The sequence below is a fragment of the Octopus bimaculoides genome, chromosome 5 (genome assembly GCF_001194135.2).
Source record: "Octopus bimaculoides isolate UCB-OBI-ISO-001 chromosome 5, ASM119413v2, whole genome shotgun sequence".
Taxonomy (NCBI): domain Eukaryota; kingdom Metazoa; phylum Mollusca; class Cephalopoda; order Octopoda; family Octopodidae; genus Octopus; species Octopus bimaculoides.
The window spans coordinates 32261507-32283865 of record NC_068985.1 but is presented as its reverse complement, the minus strand read 5'-3'; the positions used below and the strand labels follow the sequence as shown (position 1 = coordinate 32283865).

The 22359-nt window shown below is 32.8% G+C and overlaps 1 long non-coding RNA gene across 1 annotated transcript in view; it reads right to left on the bottom strand.

The window, feature by feature from the left end:
* Positions 1-4186: 4186 nt before the first annotated feature.
* LOC106867883 (uncharacterized) overlaps positions 4187-22359 on the bottom strand; it is a 21718-nt gene continuing 3545 nt past the window's right edge. The window contains exons 2-3 of the long non-coding RNA XR_001409195.2: positions 15783-15911; positions 4187-14304 (exon numbers count right to left, since the gene is read on the bottom strand). This is a non-coding gene — a long non-coding RNA (uncharacterized LOC106867883). The remainder of the gene's footprint in view (positions 14305-15782; positions 15912-22359) is intronic.

Genomic DNA, 22359 nt, shown 5'->3' with positions numbered 1-22359 from the left:
CATTTATTTATTTATATATGTGTATGTATAAAATAGTCAGAACAGTAATTCCTTTGGGTAAATGGCCTTGTTACATATGTAGACAAGATGTAGGTACAAATTCCATATAGTGTGCTCAGTGTAAATTATGAATACATAAGAAGTACAGTGGAGTCACATGAGGGTTAACAGAAAAAAAGCAGAAAACAAATTTCTAATATCACATGATCTTAACCATGATCATCTTGACTGTATCGAGTGCATCATACCAATAGTGTACAGCAATAGTGCCAACTTCTATGATGGAAAGTATTGGTATTGCAAGACATGCATATCAATCCTTAGGAATTTATTTTTCACTGATACTCTCCTTTACATTGCAAAAATACTTGAAATGATGTATTGGTGGTCACTTGATAGGAAAGTGAAATTCAAATAAGTGGAAGTTTCAGAAAAGAAATTGTTGATCGGTTTAATGTTTTCCAGAGATCAGAGTAAAAGGTATTTGTTGCTATTACTTTATAGACAACCAAGTACAAGTTAGTGAACCAGAAGACACTTGAGAACACACAGTAGAAATTCTTTCAAAGATAATATCACTGTGGACTACCTAGGTCTACACTTGGGTTTTGGCCATGGTTCAATGCAGAAGAAGCAATCAAGTATGTATCGTTCAAATTCCAATCACAGTGCCACAATACTAAGGTTCATCATACATAGATATGTGTTCCATGAAATGCATGTAACAACTGATATATGAGCTGTCTACAATTACCAGAGTGTGAATCATAGACTTTATTTCACCAATCCAAATGACTGCAATTTTATACAAAAACAGCAGAAGAAACTAGGGAAACTGCAAGACAATATTTTGAGCTATGCACAGAACCTTTAATACCCTTTTTTTGAGAGTTGTACACAGGTATTTCCTGTTTCATCACCTGTAGATGGACTTTCAGCAAGTAGAGTTGTGATACATTTGTTTACTCCTTTAGTTTTATACCTGAGTGAATTCTAAATCAGAATAACAATCTCAACCATACCTTCCTCTCAACCCATACCCTACAAACACATATTTTCCTTCTGTCCTCATGCCTGATATATGTCTTATATTATTAAATGACTACTTGCAATGAGTAGATGCAATGAAACCATCTTTGTGGCTAATCATGGTAACACAAATGGTCAAAGCCAAAAATACGTGTTTTACATCCCATATAGCAAATCTCTTGATCAACTGTACAGTTGATCTGAAAGAAAATAAAATTGAAATATGGTACTTGTATAACTTTAGTTTATGTATGATCAATTTATGATTTCATACTTTATTCCAGTATATTGCCAGAGCAGTGTATTTACAGACACAGAATCACATATTTTCCCCTACAAAACCATTTTATAATATCTTTCAATAAGTATATGATGAAACTCACTAAATAAGTTTTTTTCCACAAAATACACTTGTAGATTAGGAGTACATCAATTATACTGGCAAATACAGTATTTAGGGAGACTTGACAAGGGCAATAACTCTGTAAGCATTAAGTTTATATATACAGCATGGTTAGTCCACATTACTTCATAAGGATCATAAGGTCAGTTTCCCAGTCTCTCTGGCATATATATTCCTCCCAAGATGGGATGCTGGTTCATTGCAGGATTACACAGTTTTACCAGCTGAGTGGATTGGAACTATGTGAAATAAAGTGTTTTGCTCAAAAGCACAACACATTGCCTGGTCCAGGAATAGAAACTACAATCTTACAATCACAAATCCAGCACATTAAACCACAAAGTTATGCACCTCCACATCCACATATATACAACATACTCTTGGATAAAGTTAACGTAGGATGATGGGGTGATAACCTGGAATAAAAGGGTTCTAAAATGCGGATGAAGAACTTGTAAAAATACCAGGAATTTGAACCAGTACATATGCACTTTTAGGTGTGTACATTATACATCAGAACAAATGTCACCTGTTTTTCTTTCCAATGTATGACTATATTCTATGAGATATGTTTTAGTGTTTTAGCTATTGTCCAAGCTAAATGATGTCTAACGAAGAGTTTAAATCATGTTAATTTTCTATGATAGCAATAATACATTAAATGTTGATTATATTTCAGTACAGATTCAGTCCTACTACGTGGCAACTTGGAGTCAAGTAATTGAAAGTCAGTTAGGTCAAACATAAGTTTTGAACTACGATAGAGTTTATAAAATGTATTCTCTACAGTGATGTATTCAGGTAGTTAAAGTGGGAAAAAGAGTCCTTTAAGTATGCATGAAATTATTTTTAATTTGTTGAAATAATTCATCTTCTCATTCAGAGTTGATAACAATTATTTCCCACAAGATGAATGTCAATTAACTTTTCTGTCACCATATTTCTGTTGAAATACATTGCCATTGTTTTAATTTTGAAAATAATGAAGAATTTTATAAAATAAGTTAGTCATTAACCTGGTGTTTGGAAATTTTGATGCAAAGTTTTCATTTAGATTTTCTATCATGGAACTAAGGGAGGTCTTGGGTGGGTTGATATCAAAATGGTTAAATTAAGTATTTATCATGAGAGGTATTAAGTCCACCTTGTTACCTAAATTTATACCACTGGCTACTTTGATTTATTTTCACTTAGCACATGCAAATTACTCTTGGCCAAGAATATTTCTTCATTTATGTTAAATTGTCCATATCTGCTGGGAAGCAAGGATTATATGCTGATGAAACTGAACTGTGGTCAAAATGCATCCATAATTGTCCCTTGTCTTTTAAACAAAGACCAGATTCTTCTATTTTCAAAAGCATTTTAATTCAAACTTTTTAAAATTCTTGAAATTATCTCCCCTCCTCAAATTTGGCAACAATTTCAATTAGGTTTTCTTTTTCTCCTCTATCCACGAGGGAAAATTCAATTATATAAAGAATTTATTGTGTTCAATATTCAGTACACCCTACCCTATCCACTTCATTATCCAAATTCAATATACAGGCCTCTTTATTTTCCTTTGGTTCCTTTTTGAAATGTCTATATCTTGTGAAAGACTTTGATGGTCACAGAGAATAATTTTGTCCTATTGACTAGAAAAATTACCGTTGGCTATATCAGATAATTTCAACAGCTGTGTGTATGTGGGTTATATGAAGCTGAAGTTTCTTCCATAATTCCTATTGAGTTACATTCAAGTTCACTTTAAAGAGGAATACTATTCAACCCTTCACTTTGACAATCTCACTGTCAGAGGAACTACTGAATTATGGAGGTAAAACACAACACTACCAGTAACAGTGAGAATAGTAGCATTTATAAAAAATCACATCTGGCCCCATTAACGAAACATCCTCTCTGAATCCATAGTCCTACATCAAGGATTGGGATCCATAGTTGTAGCAGGTAAGCATGTATATACATAACACAAGTCTGTGCACTTAACTCTAAATTTGGTGCAAAAGTATTTAACAAATGAGAATGGGGTAGATAGAAAAGTTAAATTAGCTTTTAGTTCATATCATAGATAATCTAAAAAAATTTCATGTTTACAGTTGTCTTTTAGTTCATCATATCCCCAAATATTTTCACATGTTAATGCATCTTAATTACAGTGATACATGGATTTTTCTTCTTTTGTATGAGTTAAGTAGAATTCCTGACACTATAACTTTTCACATTTTGTGTAAATTATAATCATCATTTAGTGTCTGCTTTCCATGCTGACATGGGTTAGATGGTTTGACTGAAACTGGTAAGTTGGAGGGCTGCACCAGGTTCCAATCTGATTTGGCATGGTTTCTATCACCAACCACTCCAAGAGTATAATGGGTGCTTTTTACACGCCGCCAGCATGGGTGCCAGTTAAGTCACACTGGCATTGGCCACAACTACAATTTCACTTGGTTTGACAAGTCTTCTCAAGCATGATATATCACTAAAGGTCTCGGTCACTTGTCATTGCCTCCATGAGGCCCAACGTTTGAAGATCATCCTTTGCATTACTTTTTCTCCAACATGATTCTGATCCAGTTGAAATCAACCATATTTTTTTCCAACTATCATTAATCTTTTTCACCAAACACTACTTTCAATTTTTATTTTGAAAATAGTATCCAATATCCTTCACTATCAGTAAAGACAAAGGGCATTAGGTTGATACAAAGATAGCTACCAATTAGATTTGGCTTGTAAGTATCAAGAAAAATATAATTTAAAACAACACTTTATTTGAAAAAAAAAATTTGTAACAGAAAAAAAAGCATAAATAATTATTGGGAAAGAATACACATAATTTTAAAATTAGATACCCCAAATAGTATTTTTTACCATCAAAGGAATGAAACTGTAAACAACAAATTTGTGAAGCATTTCACCCAAATAATTGGACTTCAGAATTAAGAAGGGTCATTTTTCTAAACACAGATAAATTCACACAAGAGTAAATATTTTATCTCATAATTGAACTGTCAAAATCATTATCACAGTGATTATGGCAGCCAATATGAGAGACAAAAAAACAGCAAGTAGAAAAAAAAAGCAAGAAAAGAAAAAAATTAAAAAGGAAAATTACTCTTAGCTTTACATTATAATAGACAAATTCCCATAAAATCCTCAGTCAACATTTTCATTAGGAACATAATTTACTGAATAACTAAAAGTTTACTAAGTCAGGAAGTGAAATGATAAATGTTAGAACATCAATGTGGATTTTTGGAAATTGTTGATACTAGCTATAACATAGTAGAAAGTCTATAAACTTTGTTACAGAAAATTTGTAACAAATACAGCACTTGAACTAAATAAATGGAGTGTATTTAGAAATACAAAATTTCTTGGGCAAGAACCATTCAATGATATTTTGAAAGATTCCTAAATGGCTTCCACACTCAAACATTAGGTCAAAGTGTAAAATAAAAAGAATGAAAAGCATTTTAATGCTTAAGGATTTGTATGTTTCATCTTATTTGGCACTTTGAATTTCTGCCAATACTGGCTGCTATTTGGAAGATATGCCTATACTCTTCACGGTTCATAAAAGGTTATTTCCCCAATGAAAAAGGCGGTTATCTAAATATAACAATAGTTAATGGATCAAAGAAACCATGTGACCAAGCATTTGATAGTGTTATCACAACAGAAGAATGGAAATCGGTCTTTATCATCCCACTATCTAAGGAAAGAGAATCTCAGAATATGAGCAACTATTGAGATATTTCAATTGTGAATCATGGTACAAAATTAAACTATACTGACAACTCTTTGCTCATAGGTCAGAAGTTTAAACCATCTCAAGGGTCTCAAAGCAAATATTTGTGTTAAAAAAATATCTGAGAAACAGAATATTATGATATAGACCCATCATTACATTTGTTGGTTATCATGCAAAACATACTAACTGGTTTTATTGTCTACAGTCATTGCTGTATGCAATCTCTTTGACTTCCCTTTATAATGATTTAGTAAATGGTATTAATATTGTAATTGTAAATATTAAAAGAAATGAGAAAGAATGACCAGCTTAGTTGAAATTTTAGTGTCCATTCAAATCTGCCAAAGAAAAACATATTTGAATCTGTGTGATTTTTAAGACACTGTAGTTACTTCGTAGTCATTACTATTAGTAATTCAACAATAGTTCCAATGGCAAAAAAAAAGCCACTGGAACTAATCATGTCATTCATTGAAGTGTTCTATAGAAAATGTTCATATAGAAAAGAAAACATACCACTGTGAAATGTGTGATAAAATATTATCAACTAATAGCATCTCGCTATATTCTAAAATATTTAGATTTAGATGCTACTGTGAAATTTGTGGGAAGCATTTACACCAATCATTTATCTGTATATATCAGATTGAAATGGAAGAGTCCATAAAAATTACGTTAAAGGAATTTTTTTCTGAATATAAACACATATATCTATATGTGAAAATAAAATCTGTTTCAAAGCTCTAAATTTTTCAGTATCTGTTTGAGCTTAAACTGTTTCAGAATTCCACAATTGCCTTGTTTCACAGAAAGGAAAATGAATATAGTGGCAAGGTGTGTTAATTTACAAGGCTCTAAAACAATATAGTGTAACATTTTAGTACACAAACTCAAATTATAACAATTTGAGTATTTAAGAACAAGAATTCTTCATTAGTGATGAATTTCTCCAGTGAAAGCATAAATGGAAGTAAAATATATTTAATTCACATCAACAATTTTTGCCAAACATTACTTTGACATTATACTCTGTAAACAGTATCCAATATCCTTGATTATCATTCAAAAATTAAACAAAACTGGATTTATATGGGGGGAAAAAAAAAGCATAATGCAAAACAGTTATCGAGAAGGAATACACATAACCAACATCCACTAAATAGTGCTCTTTTGTCATCAAAAGAATGAAACTTTGTCAATGGCAAATTTGTGAAGCATTTCTCCAAAATAATTGAACTTCAGACAACTTATTTAAAAAGAGGTCATTTATCTAAACACAAACGGATTCACACCTGAGTAAAAATACTTTTGCCATATAAACTTGATTTGTTAAAATCATTATGAGAATGATAATGGTTGCAAACATCAGCAGAAAAAAAAACAAAAAAACAATAAACACATAGGAATTAAAAAAGAAAACAGGAATTAGGATAAAAAATGTTTCTCTTAGTGTTATATTTTTGAAGACAGATTTTGATAGGAACAGTATATTTGTTAAATAAAGTAAAGTTTATTGAATTAGGAACTAGAATAACACACATCTGAGCCATCAATGAGGGTCTTTGGAAATTGTTGATACTAGAAAGTATCACCAAAAATATATAAACTTTGTTCTCCAAAAGTTGCAATAAACTCTGCTAGAAACAATGAAGATTAATTAAATAGAGTGCATTTAGAAATGCAAAGGTATGCAAATATGGGAGTGAACTATTCAAATTTTTGAATGAATTACAACTGACTTTCACACTCAAGTACAGGTGATACAAGAATTAAAGAGTAGGAAAAAATGTTGAAGAATTCTTTAGTGCTTAAGGATTTTTTTTTTTGTCTATAATGGAAATAAATTTCTGACTGCATACTTTTGGTCTATATTAGCTCTTTGAATTTTGCAGATACCAAACTGGCTGCTATTTGAAAGATGCCAACTATGTTATTCCAGCAGTGTCGTTGCAACTTTTTTTATAACAATGTTTATATACTTTCAGCAATTTCTAAAAACTCACATAGATGGTTCAAATCTGTGGAACTCCAGTTCCTGATTGATTAAACTTCACTTGAGCTAATATGCTTTTCCTATTCACGAAAAGCGCTGTCATCTGAATATAAAAATAGTTAAAGAAGCAATAAGTACAGAGGAAACATCTTGTAAAGAAACCACGTAATCAAGTAGTTGAAAGTGGTACCAGGCTTTATCATCTCACCACCAAAAAAGTAAGAGAACCATAAAACTTAAGCAACTACTGAGAAGTTTCAACTATGAATTATAAGGCAAAAGTGTTAAAGCACATTTATTCAAGTAATAACCAGGATTGACTGCTCTTCGTTCATAATTCAGAAGTTCAAACCATTCCAAAGCTTTCAAAGAAAGTATGTGTTATAATTGCGTCTTTGAGAAAGAGTGTAGAATGAAGCAGACCCATTATCATCATGACTTGGTTTGAAAATAAGCATTCATTACTATTAACTGCAAATATTTGTTTGAGACACTGTATCCAAAGAATACTGGAACTGCAATACAAAGTATATATATTTAAAAAATGGACTTAATGGTAAATGGCAGGACACCAAATGATTTCATGGTGACTAAAGTATATTATACTGTTGTCTTACAAGTTCATCAAAATAAAGATAGAATAGTGTAGTGATCCAAACCCTAACTGCAAGATAGAAGTGAGCCACCACTTATTTAATCTGTTAGGTGCAGAAAGAATTCATACAACAGCTTATCACTCCATGTCTAACAGAATGATCAAACATTTTCATCACCAACTTAAAGCAGCTTTATGAGCATATATTGATTCGGATAGACGGTTAGAAGCCCTGCTGATTGCATTACTAGGTTTATGTGTACAGCTATTAAGGAAGTTACTCCCCAGGAGAATTACTGTACAGTTCAGCACTTACGCTACCTGGTCAAACAGTAATCAACAGCATGATCCTACTGACTATATTCATCAACTGCTAAGTTACATGGTGGAGTTACCTCCATTAATTACGAGACTGCAGTCAATTAAAACTTTTATTCCATTCAGCATAAATACCTGAACTCATGTCTTCATGTGCAGTTAAACATCCTTTGCAAACTGTTTATCCTGGTCTATACCATGTGCTAAAAAATAAACTGAACTATATGACCTTCGACATACAGGGAAGGTAGGAGACTGTCAGTGTTGACAGACTTAAGTAGGCTTCTGTCAAGTCAATACCTCTACCACACCCAAACAATTCAAACAAGAAAATAACGCATTGCACCTCACACAGACAGGATAACCAAAAATGTCAAAAAAGTCTATTGGCCAGCTAATTACACTTGAACTTACTTTTTACCCCCACCCTAGGAAAAGAAAAAAGAACAGCAGAACTGTCTGCATATCTAACAAATTTATCATTGTTATATGAACCTTATCTCAGCATTTACTCTCCTTTCAATACATTTTGTTTTTCTTATTTTTTGCATTTGTGTTGGCATATTGTATTTCTATGTAAATTCTTTGTTTTCTTATTTCATTCTTTTCGCTTTTACAGTAAAGAACTGGGAGAAGACTACTGTAGTGGTTTTAACCCTAACCTCGCGATATTCAATCAGTCATCATGAGTAAGCCACCACAGTTTCATGTGATCCATCTATAAATTGACCAATCAGCCTGAAGCTGTGACATGAAATGGCTTTTTGAATGTTCTTGAATTTACCTTCTTTTCACTCCATAAAACTGTTTGGTGCCTAATCCCGCAGGCAGATGACCTCAGGCATTTGAGCAGACAGCTTTGGACCTTTGCACAAGCTGATTCTGAACATTCATACAATGTTCCATAAGTAGTTTCCTACAAGCACAGTGTGGTTTTCTTTTCTCCCAATTGGCAATTATATTAGCATCTTTCATTGTAAACAGCCTACACAAAATATGCCTGGCAATAAATATTAAAGTTAAAGGCTCCTGAGTTTGCTTCAGTTATTATTCATACAGCCAGCACACCTCAAAACACTACAGTACAACACCAACAAGCACACTACAACAGTGGTTAGAAAGCCATCCATTGTGACATAGTGATCCAGATGTTCACAATGCATCATCATAGACCATCTTGGCACAAGCAACCCCATGACAATAGCAAAGATCAATAGAAGTCATTTAATAGAAATGTTAATCAGAACAACAAGAAATCTATTTTGTGGCTTCATTGCATATTTCTTTGCAAGCTGATGGGTTCTAAAATACATCCCAGTTATATACAGAAGAATTCCTATGTGGTATTCAAAACCAATAAATAATAACACCTTCTTGCAGTGTAGTACCAACAAAAATTGAGTAGATAACACAATGTTAAAAAGATGTAGGTGTTAGTAAAGCTAGGAATGATGATGAAGTGCTTTATGTGGACTGGATTCTTGTTAATGAAGTCAATAAAGATTGCCAACCACCAAAGAAAAACTATTACTCTTCATGGTACTTTGAAGAATTTAATGAATTAGTTGGGGCATATACATGGCAAGAATCCATTTCTAAATCACCATTCTGAAGAGGTTCTTGAAGGCAGACAACTGCAATAAGATGCTTATCATAATATCTGTTGGTGTAGGCTAAAATAATTGGGGCAAAAAAAGAAAAATGACCAATTCAACAGCACAGAATAAAGACTCACTCAAATTAAAACTTGCCACTGAGACTCAAACTAAATCTGGATATTAGTTAGTATTTCTATAATATGTATTCTCAAGTACATGATTACCAAAGTAAGTTCCAGAATATGCAAGAGTACTGAGATACAAAGGGACAACAAAGGTGTCATATAAAGTAGCAAAACATGTGAAAAGGTGTCAGAGTTCAAGGAGTTAAACACTGATGTACTGAAGACAGAATTGTTATATAATATCTAGATCAGAGAGCCATCATTTTAGTTAAAACAAGCAGTAACATTAACATTTTGTCTAACACCTAATGTATTGACATAAAAATACCACAAAATTAGTAGTAGCTTCTTTATTGTTAACAGCATGCTTTTTTCATTCATTATCCATTTCAGTTTGAAAATGTTGGATACTTGGCTAAGTTATCTTCGGTGTTGGTGGTATCATATCAAAAAAACCAATAACACCCATCTCACATTAGCATGAGTGCCTTTCTTAATATTTGCATAATTTTTTCCTTCTAAATTAATTGATGACAATGAATAATCACCATACAATTATATGTAAGTCAAAGGTTTTAGTTCAGTAAATTAATAAGCAAAACAGATTGTTTTGTAATATAGATGCCATTTGTATATTTTGTTAATTTCAATAAGTGTAATATGTTTATGACCCACTATCATCAATTCAATCATAAACAAAAACAAATAAATATTTTGATTTTTCTTCTCACATCCAATAAAAATAATCATTTTATAATTCTATTATTTCTTTTTTAGTTGAAATCTAAGAAAAATTCCAGTATAAAATGTGAATTATACAAATAACCCAAAATGCATGCACACCAATGTGAGAGGAGTGCCATATTTTATTATTTGGTTAAGATAAAAAATTAGCCTCAGTAGAGTAGAAAATAGTACTTAGCACACCTTACTAGAATCATTTGAAAAACAAGATAGCACAACTCATCTTATGGAATTACCACAGAAAACATAGTAACTGGCATTATTGTTTACAGTCACTGCTGTACACAAGTTCACTGACTTTTCTTTACAATAATTTAGTCAATCATAATAATATTGTAAATACAAATATTACAAGACAGCTTGGAGGAAATTTTAGTATTCATTCAAATCTACCAAGCAAAGAAAAGCATATTGGAATCTGTGTGATTTTTAAAACATTGTAGTTAGTTTGTAGCCATTGCTACAAGTAATTCAACAATAATTACAGTGGCAGAAAGGCCACTGAAAATAATTATATTGTTCATTGAAATGTTCTATAGAAAATGTTCATATAGAAAAGAAAACATACCACTGTGAAATGTGTGATAAAATATTAGTTTCAAATTTTGGCATAAGGCCAGTAGCTTTGGAGTAGGGAAGAGTTGATTACATCAACCCCGGTGCTCAGCTGGTACTTATTTTATCGACCTCAAAAGGATGAAAGGCAAAGCTGACCTCAGCAAAATTTGAACTCAGAATGTAAAGACAGACAAAATGCCACTAAGCATTTTGCCTGGTGTGTTGATGATTCTGCCAGCTCGCCACCTTATATGTGTGGGAAAATATTGCCAACTAATAGCATCTCACTATATTCCAAAGTATTTAGAAATAGATGCTACAATGAAATTTGTGGGAAGCATTTACAGCAAGTAATCATTTATCTGTATATAAGAGACTGAAATGGAAGAGCCCATAAAAATTATGTTAAGGAAATCTTGTTTAGTAAACCATTTCTTGAACAAATAAAAAAGTAAAAATGGGTTTCAAAGTTCTGAATTTTTCAGTATATTGTAGAGCTATATATACTATTGTAGAATTCCATGATTTTCCCGTCATGTATAGAAGGCTGTGAAACAATGTAGTTTGATCACATAACATTTTGGTACACAAGTTCAAATTATGATTTGAGTATCTCATAACAAAAAAGTATCATTACAAATGAAGTTATAAACCCTTCTAGCAAAGACAAACAAGTAAAATTATGAATATAAGTTGCAACTGGTTTTGTGAGAAAGTTTCACCCTATTTCAGGTCTCATCTATAACTTGTGCAATGAATTTGATGTTATATTCCTTTTGTATCAGGGATTTTTCAACAGTGTAGGCTTATATACCCTTTTATCACTGATGTTCACTACTACTCGGAAATCTCTTAAAACAATAACTTCATAGTTCCCACACCAAACTACAAGTTACTAGTTTTATCTTGTTGCTTATGGATTCCTTGAATTATGATGAAGAAATTTAAAACTTTTCTACAATGTGTAGTATTTGAGTTACAAGAGGAAAAAAAAAAGAATTGCAGTAGAGAGACACTTTTGGCTCTTTGAGTTGAGTAGTTTTTAAGAAACTTTAAATATATAATTATGAATAAAAATCCCTGCCATTATATTAGAACTAATATCCATCTAGATGTCTGCATTAATAGAGCAATGAAACATCAAGTATCACATTTTCTGTCCTGCTTGATGATGATAACAAAGATATGAAACAATAAAATAACCTTGGTGAGAGATTGAATGTCTGTACAACTAAGGATGTCAAATACATTGTACAGAATTCTATCATCCTCATAGAGAAAACTATTTAGGCAAAGTTACTATTTAAAAAACATTTTGTCTAACTTACTTAATGTGGGTATACTATTGAAAGCCACCACACTGCAATATTTATCGTGAGAAAGCTTTTCATTTAGACATATAGTGCAAGAGAAGCTTTCTCAAGATGAATACTGCAGTCTTGCAGCTTTCAATAGTATATTCATGTCAAGTAAGACATGCAAGGTCTTGCAGATAAATTGAGATAAATGTGTTCCTTTTCACAGTGTCCAGAACTGTGAACAGGAACCATGGCATGACTAGCTATGTTTGAGGATGCCATCACTTCCTAACAGCCAAGGCCAAAGCAAATCAGAGCCAAGAGATGCCTAAAGCTTCTGTTATTCATCAAACATCGAGGTGCAGGAAAAAGTCTCGTGTTTGTAGATGCTGAGGTGAATTGCAGAAATTCTCAAGTGATTGCATACAACCCTTCTGACATCCCTCCTGTTTTTGAGACTAAGAATCCTACCTCTGTGATAGTATTTGGAGCGGTGGCAAGTGATGGAAGTGTCATGGATTTACACTTCATTGAGTCTGGCTTGAAAATCAGCACAAAGGAGTATCTGGACATTCTGAAGAGCTCTCTGTTACTTGGATGGAGCAGAAGTTTGGGCTTGAAATTGTGGTGCTTATCCAGTATTCTGCACCATGCCACAGGTCAAAAGCAACACAGGCCTTCCTTGGTGAGAAAGTGCTATTTTTTGTGTGGGTCAACATCTGGCCCAGTAATAGCCCAGACCTCAACCTTCTTGATTACTTTTTATGGGGTGTACTTCATGCAAGGTCCAATGCTTCACCACACTTGAGCGTCAACAGTTTGAAGACCTGCATCGTGCATATAACATGCAAAATCAAAATAGTAGAAGTTGCAGCAGCTGCAAAAAAAATTCGTTCTCATATGCAAACAGTAATTGTCCAAAAGGGTGGCCATACTGAGTGATGCTTTTGTTGTAATATATATCACATTAAAATTATATTTGTCTATTACCATTATTTTAGTATTTATAACCAATTTTATGCATCATAAAAATTGTCTCAATTTATCTGCAAGACCCTGTGCAGAATGCTATTTTGAACCAATGTTGCTTCCATTGCTAATAATGAATTATTATTTATAAATTGATAGAACACACTAGGCAGAAATCAAAGGGAAATAAAGATAACCAAAAATTTCACTATATTGACTGTTGGCCACTGAAATATTTGCCTAAAAAACACATGCATTTCAGATACATAAGCTATATAGTCAAATTTAGAGAAGAAAGAGAGTTGTAGTCTATGAAGGGTTGATCCAGTTGAAACACACATAACATACAGACCTTTTGATAATGATTAAAAGCTGCACTAATCAAATGCATTTCAGAGAATTAGAACTGATGAAATAATAGTAAGGACAGGTAGCCCAAGAGTCTTTTAAGCTCATGAACTGAATCTCTTTCAATTGCTTAATAATATCTGGACTCAAACCCAAAACTGAAAAACTATCAGCACTCTCACTGTATTTGTGGGAAATATGTTGACCTCAAATGAACAATACAGTTCTAGGCTGTTTTTGTGAAAGAATGCATTAAAAGTAAAGGAGCAAAATAAAAGAATTGCAATAAAATGTTAATACATTTTGTGTTCATATGAAAACTCATCTTTTAACAACACACAGAGAAGGGCTAATAACTCAATTCTTTTTTTCAGAGTTCCTTTCAAGAATAAGAATTGAAAAAAATCACAATCCAGAGATACTCCCAAATTATGCTGCCTATAGGCTCTTTCCAACCACTCTTCAAAACGATTCATTTTCTTATAATTTTCTTCTGTATTTGAAAGTCATTACTTTGCTCAACATTTGTTTCTTTCTTTGATCAGAAAAATCAGGTGGCATAATTGAATCTGATAATAAAATAAAATAAGAAGTATATTAGAAAAATTGGAAACAAAGTTGTGAATTGTAAAAATCATTCCAGTCCTTGGATTTTCTGACTACATTTTGCCAATTTGCAATTTAAAAAAAACTATTCAAAGTAAATTTTGATAATTTCAATCAAGATTTTATTGCAACACACAGAGAAGGGCTAATAACCTTTAGTAAGATATCAGGTAAATGTGCAATAACAATAACAGAGGTACTTTGTAGATATGCATCAGGTTTCTAATATCCAGCTTTCCAGACATTGGATGGGTCTGCAATGTGGCAGAATTGTCTCAAAACTAATACCCAATATATTGAGATGTAATCTTTTCACTTTCTCTCTGATTTTCTTTGCTGAAGGTGCCTTCTACTGCTAGCACATGCCACTTTTTAACTTGTGAGATACTATCCATTTGAATCACATCTCCAACACTATGTTCTCTTTCAGCTCAATTGTACTCCATGTTTCAATCAAATTGGCGTTACACATACCATAGATGATCATCAACTCATTTCAATCCCTCAACACTATCCAACATCCCTGTCCCATTACCATACATCATCACACCCTCAGACATAATCCTGTTAGTTCACTTGTATATGTAATTTGTACAAATGCACCACAAGAGTAGCTAGGCATTAAAAGCACAAATCAATTAATGCGAAAGAGACAATTGTGCTAATATGAATATGATATAAATGGACAATGATTGCTCAGTGTTGCATGATAACTACAGAAGAGGTAAATGTGAGAAGTTGTGGGGTTAGCTAGCAGGAAGGTATGTCTAACAAATAAGGTGATGAAAAATCAAGTCAATTAGTGATATACAATACAGTAGACCTGCCCAACCTGTTTCAGCATGTAAAAAGGGGATGCTAAAATAACTATGATGATAATAATCTATCAATATAATTGGCAGAATCTCTGTTTCTCTCCCGTTGTACCATGCAAGGGAGACCACTCTGATTTTATTGGATTTATCTCCCTTGTTACTATATATTAACTGAGGTGTTACACATATCACATGTAATGTTAAAAATATACTTTTGCTACTGTTGTTAGTATGAGGTAGAAGTACAGTTGCAATGAATTGATGGCTAAACAGTATTATTGTTATTGATAACATTTTTTATTCATTTCCTTATTTTATAGGCACAATGAAATTTTAAATATGTAAAATTATGGTTATTGTATTTATATAGCAACAATGACAAAAGTATATTCCCAACATTACCTGTTATATATTAGTTAACATTTTACTTATAACAGAATTACAGCATGAGGAAACACATACTAGAAATCAATAATGTAATTATTATAATGTAGTATATATAAAAATATACTACATTATAAAACTAGACCAAAAATATGAAATTACTAATTTAAATGTGTTTTTTGGAAAGTAGAAGAGCATTTAAATCCCACTTCTTAATTTATGATAAACTCAAGCAAACTCACCATATATTAAGATTGAGGGACAACTATTTACTTCACTTGTTTCAGTAAAATGTTTTGTAAATAGAAGTGAAAAAGTACCACATTGTTGGTGAATCATACACTTGAAAAGCAGAAGTCACTAAGGTATCTCTGTAAAAGAGAAAAAAAAAGAATAAAAAATAAATCTCAAAATATCATAGTAACAGAAAATGTTAATGGACTAGAGTTTTACATCTAATCAAAAATTATAAATGATAAATACTAATTAAGTATTTAAATTATTCTGGCAACTGAATAATTTTCAACAATAAACAGTAGATTTTTCTAGCAATAAAGTAACATACTACCAAAATAAGAAGTTTTAGATGCAATTTCATTTGAACAAAGTCATTGTATTAAGACTTTAGCATTCAGATTTCTTTGTCAAATGTATTGCTTATTTATTTACATTGTTTTGAACAAAAGGGTTAATTATACATTCATTATCTTGTAGCTTCAATATTTTGATGGTATTGTTTGCATACTTTTAGAATGACATTGTAGGGTAGGTATGAGAGGTTGGATCTAGTCAGTTTTAACATAAAACAGAATATTTTAGACCAGATATGGCTGGATTAAATGCTAAAGGGTTAAATAATTTTTAATTCATAAATTATCATATCTAGTAGTTAAATTGAATTATGAAATAATTGAAGAGTTTCAATGGCAGAAATGATAAGGTTAAACCTTTCAGACAAAGAATAATGAGTTGATACCTCATTTAGTTAACAAGCATTGTGCCATCTTTGCATGAAAGCAAAATATGTCTGGCAGTAAATGTTCAAGTATAGTGAAGACAACAGAGCATATACTGCTGTGCACTAGCTTTTCATATGTAGTTGATTGCCAGCAACAAAGCCCAAATCTATTAACAAGATGGTCCAGTGACCATGAGGTTTAAGGACTCTAGAATGATTTCTTGTTGCTTTCTTCAGAGATATAGAGGACTTGAATATCCCCAATCAATGCAAAACTACATCTTTTACATGCTATTGTTAACAAATAAGAATAACTGAGAGAGGAAGCAGTAATTCTGATATGGATTTCTTTTGGTTCTTTATTTTCTGATTTCAAATCCTACCAATGTCAACTTTCATCCCACTGAGGTCAATAAAGTAAAGTACCAGACTAGTACTGGGGTTGGTGGTACCAACTAAGTCTCCTCAAAACTGTTGGTCTTATACCTAAATCAAAAACCATTATTGACATTAAAAAATGTCAGACAGTTCCTTTCTTAACAATTGGGTTTTATTTCTTGTTTAAAGTTTGAATAATTTAGAATCTCAATTTAATGTATCACCACATTTTACAACAGATTATTTACATTATTAGTAAAGTTGTATACATTTATACAACTTAAAGGAACAAGTCCAATGGTTTTACAGAAAGCTGTCACCCTTTCATTTATATCTATAATTGTTTATTTTACTAATAAAATTTCCTATGGTGGGTTGCACACATTTTTACATTTTTCTTTTGCTTTTTGCAACATAAACTTTACTTGGTTTGTCATAGCCACAATTATTGAATACACAAATTTCAGTACATTGTACATACCCATTGACTTTGTAAATTTTAGTCACTTCCACATATCACAATGAACCCTGAAAAGAATTGCTTATTTATAAAGGCAGTTGTGTTCCTTAGATCTTTTGGAAACACAGGCTATAGCTACTAGTAATATAGGTCTCTTTTAAATTGATTAAAGGATATTATTTGAACTTTCTGTTTCACAACGGTTTATTCAATTTAGAAGTTATCAATTACTGAAGCAAAATGGATAGAATAAAAACAAATTTGATGCCTTCATCCTTTTTAAAACTTAGGCCATTAGTTAGTTCAAAATATCTATCTGTCAGAAAATGTTATAATTCTAAAAGTATAAATTCTATATAAGTCATATAACCAGGCAACTGCAGCTGCTATCAATAATTATTTCCTATTTACAGTTGAAGAAAATGCTACTGATAAAACTATTGCTGTTACATTATCAAAATGTGGTAGTCTAGTGTCATTTTTATCAATGTCCTTAAACAAGTCTTAAAATGGCTAGGGGCTTGAAGAAATTTTAACTGATCAGTCTGTCTCAAAATGGCACTACTACTTCGACATCAATGAATTTAGAATCACTACATAATTCCATAGTATGTTCTGATATAAGAAGAATGCTCCACCTTATAGATGTACATAACTTTGCATTTTCTGTCAAAGAAGTATAGTGAGTGTGCATTGTGTAATTATAATTGGTTATTTTTTTTATATTTCTGTTTGTCAAACTATGCCACAACACAAATATCTTTGTTGTTAGAACATGTCTAACTCATCTCCATTTTTAGAATGCTATCATTTATTTATTCAGACAGAGGAAGCCTCCTTCATGTCAATGAAGTTGATGTAGTTCCTAAAAGTCATAGGATTTTAACAAGCCAACATAATCCCTACTCATACGACCTCATGTAATCACCATCATCATCATTTAACGTCCGCTTTCCATGCTGGCATGGGTTGGACGGTTTGACTGAAGACTGGCGAGCTAGAAGGCTATACCAGGCTCCAATCTGATCTGGCAAAGTTTCAACAGCTGGATACCCTTCCTAACGCCAACCACAGAAAATGCAGAATAAGAAAGGCATTCAGAACCATGTAAACTTAGCTCTTAAAAATAAAAAAATATTAAATATTTCATGACAGGATACCATGTTGAGGGATGCTCTACATGCTGTACAGCCATTACTATGTACTGGGTCAATGTGGCATCTCACAAAAAGCTTTTCTTTCTACAAGAAATCAGGTTCTCTTCTGACATGACAAACATCAAATCATGCAAGTTAGAACATAGGGCTAGTCCAAACTGAAGCAATAAATAACAAGCTCTGGTTTAAACACAGTCACAAAATAATATCAAGGCTACTTTATTCCTGTTGCTATAACTATGCCTGCATTCAACAATCCTAAAAGAATAATATTAAAGAGCACAAGTCATTTATTTGACTGTTTCAAACTTTCTCAACTTCAACAACTATGCTGACCAATTTTTACTCCGAAAGACGATACAATACCTGCAATGTAACGAACAGGTAGGGGGAAAATAACGAGAAATCAGAAATTACTAATTTTAACCCGGCTGCTAATTTTGCCTCACTCCCATCCCACAAACTTACGTTTGTATCACCAAACCTTTATATATATAAACAGACAAAGCTTGTTCCTGATATTCATTTAAAGACATAGCTGAATTTTACTTAGAACTGTAGGTTTTTTGAATATGAAAGGCATTTCAGAGTCAGACAGAATCAAGGGTATTTTGTGTATAATTGCATCTCTCCCAAAAATCAACCAGTAAAAATAGCAGCTGTTTTGAGAAAGAGTGACAGTTTCGAAAATGCAGTTATCACCTATGACTTTATAAAAGAGATAAGTTGATATGTTTTGTTCAATATTCTTTCAATGAATTTAAAAAGGTACTTTACTTTTTGTTCAAAGTTTAGATAGCTTCTTTGCAAAGAGAACGGCAACCAATGATTATAACACAAAAAACTGATAAGAGTCCAAACGATATCAATTTCCAGTTCAGAAATCATTCTAACTTTGCGATAGATGATTGGGTGAGTACAATTTTATAAGTAGTAAAAAAAAAAAAAAAAAAAAAAAAAAAAAAGAATATTTATTTCAATGACTTTAAGGCACTTCACCTTCAATGTTGACTTTAGATGTTTTCTTCGTGAAACAAGAGCGATGAGACTCTAAACGATTAGCAGATGATAACTACTTTACGCCTGCTCATAAATGCAAAATAAAAAAAGAGAGAATACTTTGGTTGCTACCAGATAATTTCGGTTTAAACACTGTCTTTTGTGAGTATGTGAGGTGGGTGAAAGAGAGAGAGTGTGTATGTGTGAGTGAGTAAGTAATATGAAAGATGAAAGACAAAGAGAGAGAAGGGGGAAATATAGAATAAAAGACAATAAGTCACAAACAGGCAAATAGAAAATGTGATAGATAGATAGAGAGAGAGAGTTAATTGTAAATATGTGTTTGCGTGTGTCTAATGCCATAAATGTATGTATGTACATGCTGTTTAGTTCCACAGCAAACATGATCAAGTAGATCTATGATCTAAAATATTCACGCTATTAACATACTGCCTTTGTTTTACTTCTTATTCAATGTGTCTTTCGGTTTCTGAAGATGGCAGTGTGTGACATTGAGGGAGGTTTGGTTATTTCTAGCGGATCAAGTAATTTCGATGAGGTTTTTTCATTAGACATGATTGTGTGTATGTATATACACACATGAACAAACACTCATATACATCCACACATGTATATACATCACAAATATAAACATTTTCTTTAGTCTTCACCTGCTACGATTTGGGCTTGTGAGTGTATGTGTAGAAAGAGAGAGAATAAGGGAGAAATAGGAGCTGGAGAGAGCGATATGACGATCTGTTATGTATGTATGAAATTATGTGTGTGTGTCATGGAAGGAAGTACGCATCTCTCTACCACTTCATCTGTTACACTTCACCCTTGCTTTTATCTGTTACCAACCCTTTCCCACATCACTCAGCTGCCCAGGTCACATCAATATTATTCCTTCTTACTCTTCAAAAATATCCCACTAGCTCATTACAGTTATGAGAGGCACATTGCATTTTATTATATTTAAGATGTGCATGTGAACAACTGTTGTCAACTTAACAACCACCTATGTCCTTAAACCTACATGTTCCTCACACCCATCTCCTTTTTCCTTCATTAGCGTTCTAAAAGTTACATATGCATATATGTATTAGTATGTGTATATGTGCATGCATGCATGTTTCTATGTATTTTGGTATGTATGTATCCAATATAATAGAGTAATCTTTCACCAAGCCCTGGGGTCCATCGTGATACATTCTACCAGTATACGAAGTTTCAAAGTATTTACTTAAAAAACAATCAATTAAAAAAATCTGTGCATGTGATGGAATAGATCCAAGCCCCGCCCACAGCATGGAAATTTACAAATTTAGATACTTTAACTTAACTTCTCATTCAAGTTCAGTGCAACCCAGCCTACACCTCATACAATAAAAACAGCTAGGCAACTGTTAGTTTTATATGTTATAGGATAGATACATACATACACACACACACGTGTCTGTCCCCGTAACTTAGCAGTTCAGTATAAGAGACTGATAGTATATGTACCAAACTTTAAAAAGAATTTGGGGTAGATTCATCCAATTGAAACCCTTCAAGGGGATCACCCAGTATGCCTGCAGCCCAAAGACTGAAACAAAGTATGGTAAAAAGTATGCTTCCCAAAAACCCGTGGTTCGAGGTTTAGACCCACAATGAGGTTCCTTGAGCAAGTAGATTTTACTATAGCTTCTGGCCAACTAAAGCTTTGTGAATGAATATGGTAGTCGGAAACTGAAAGAAGCCCATCGTATATATAAATATATATATTTATACACACACACACGTGTGTCCCACCACTGCTTGAGAACCAGTATTGGTGTGTTTACGTCTCTGTAACTTAGCAGTTTGGCAAATGAGAGCGACAAAGTACTAGACTTTAATAAAAGGACTAAGGTCGAGTCGTTTGACAAAAATTTTTCAAGGCGGTGCCCCAACATAGCTACAGTCAAATGACTTACACAAGGACCAAAATATATATATTTATATCCTTTTTTTACTCTAGGCACAAGGCCCGAAACTTTTGGGGAGGGGGCCAGTCGATTAGATCGAAATCAGTGCGCAACTGGTACTTAATTTATCGACCCTGAAAGGATGAAAGGCAGAGTCGACCTCGGCGGAATTTGAACTCAGAACATAAAGACAAACGAAATATCACTAAGCATTTCGCCCGGCGTGCTATCGTTTCTTATTTCTTTATTGTCCACAAGGGGCTAAACAAGGACAGACAAAAAGATTAAGTCAATTACATCAACCACAGTGCGTAACTGGTACTTAATTTATCGAGCCCAAAATGATGAAAGGCAAGGTCGACCTCGGCAAAATTTGAACTCAGAACGTAACGGCAGATGAAATACCGCTAAGCATTTCGCCCGGCGTGCTGACGCTTCTGTCAGCTTCCCGACATTTATATCGGCTGCTAAAACACTTCCAAGCGCTGCTGCTATGTCACTTCCGTTTCGTACCCAAGGTCAAGGTCAACATGAGGTTAATCCAATTAAGGAAATAAGATGAACTGCATGTCTATAAAAATAGTTATGTCCCTTACATCTTCTTCCGGTATCATACACGCTATGGCTGCTCATGATATACTTCATTTAAACTGATTAAACACTATCTGGAACTTTCACAACAAACATATCTTTCAGTTACCAAGAACAGCGTGGCCTTGATTTTCTTTAGAACTTCAACTAACATTAAGGTCCATAGCTTATTCGTGACAGAAAATAGTTCTCATCGAAATGCTTTACTCATTTCTTCGCTCAAACTATCCGAACTCTAGGTCTTCTCAATTCAGATAAAGTATCCCATCCCCATTATTTTGCTCTGATGTTAGGTTCTGTCTTTTTTTTTTTTTTTTTTTTTTTTTT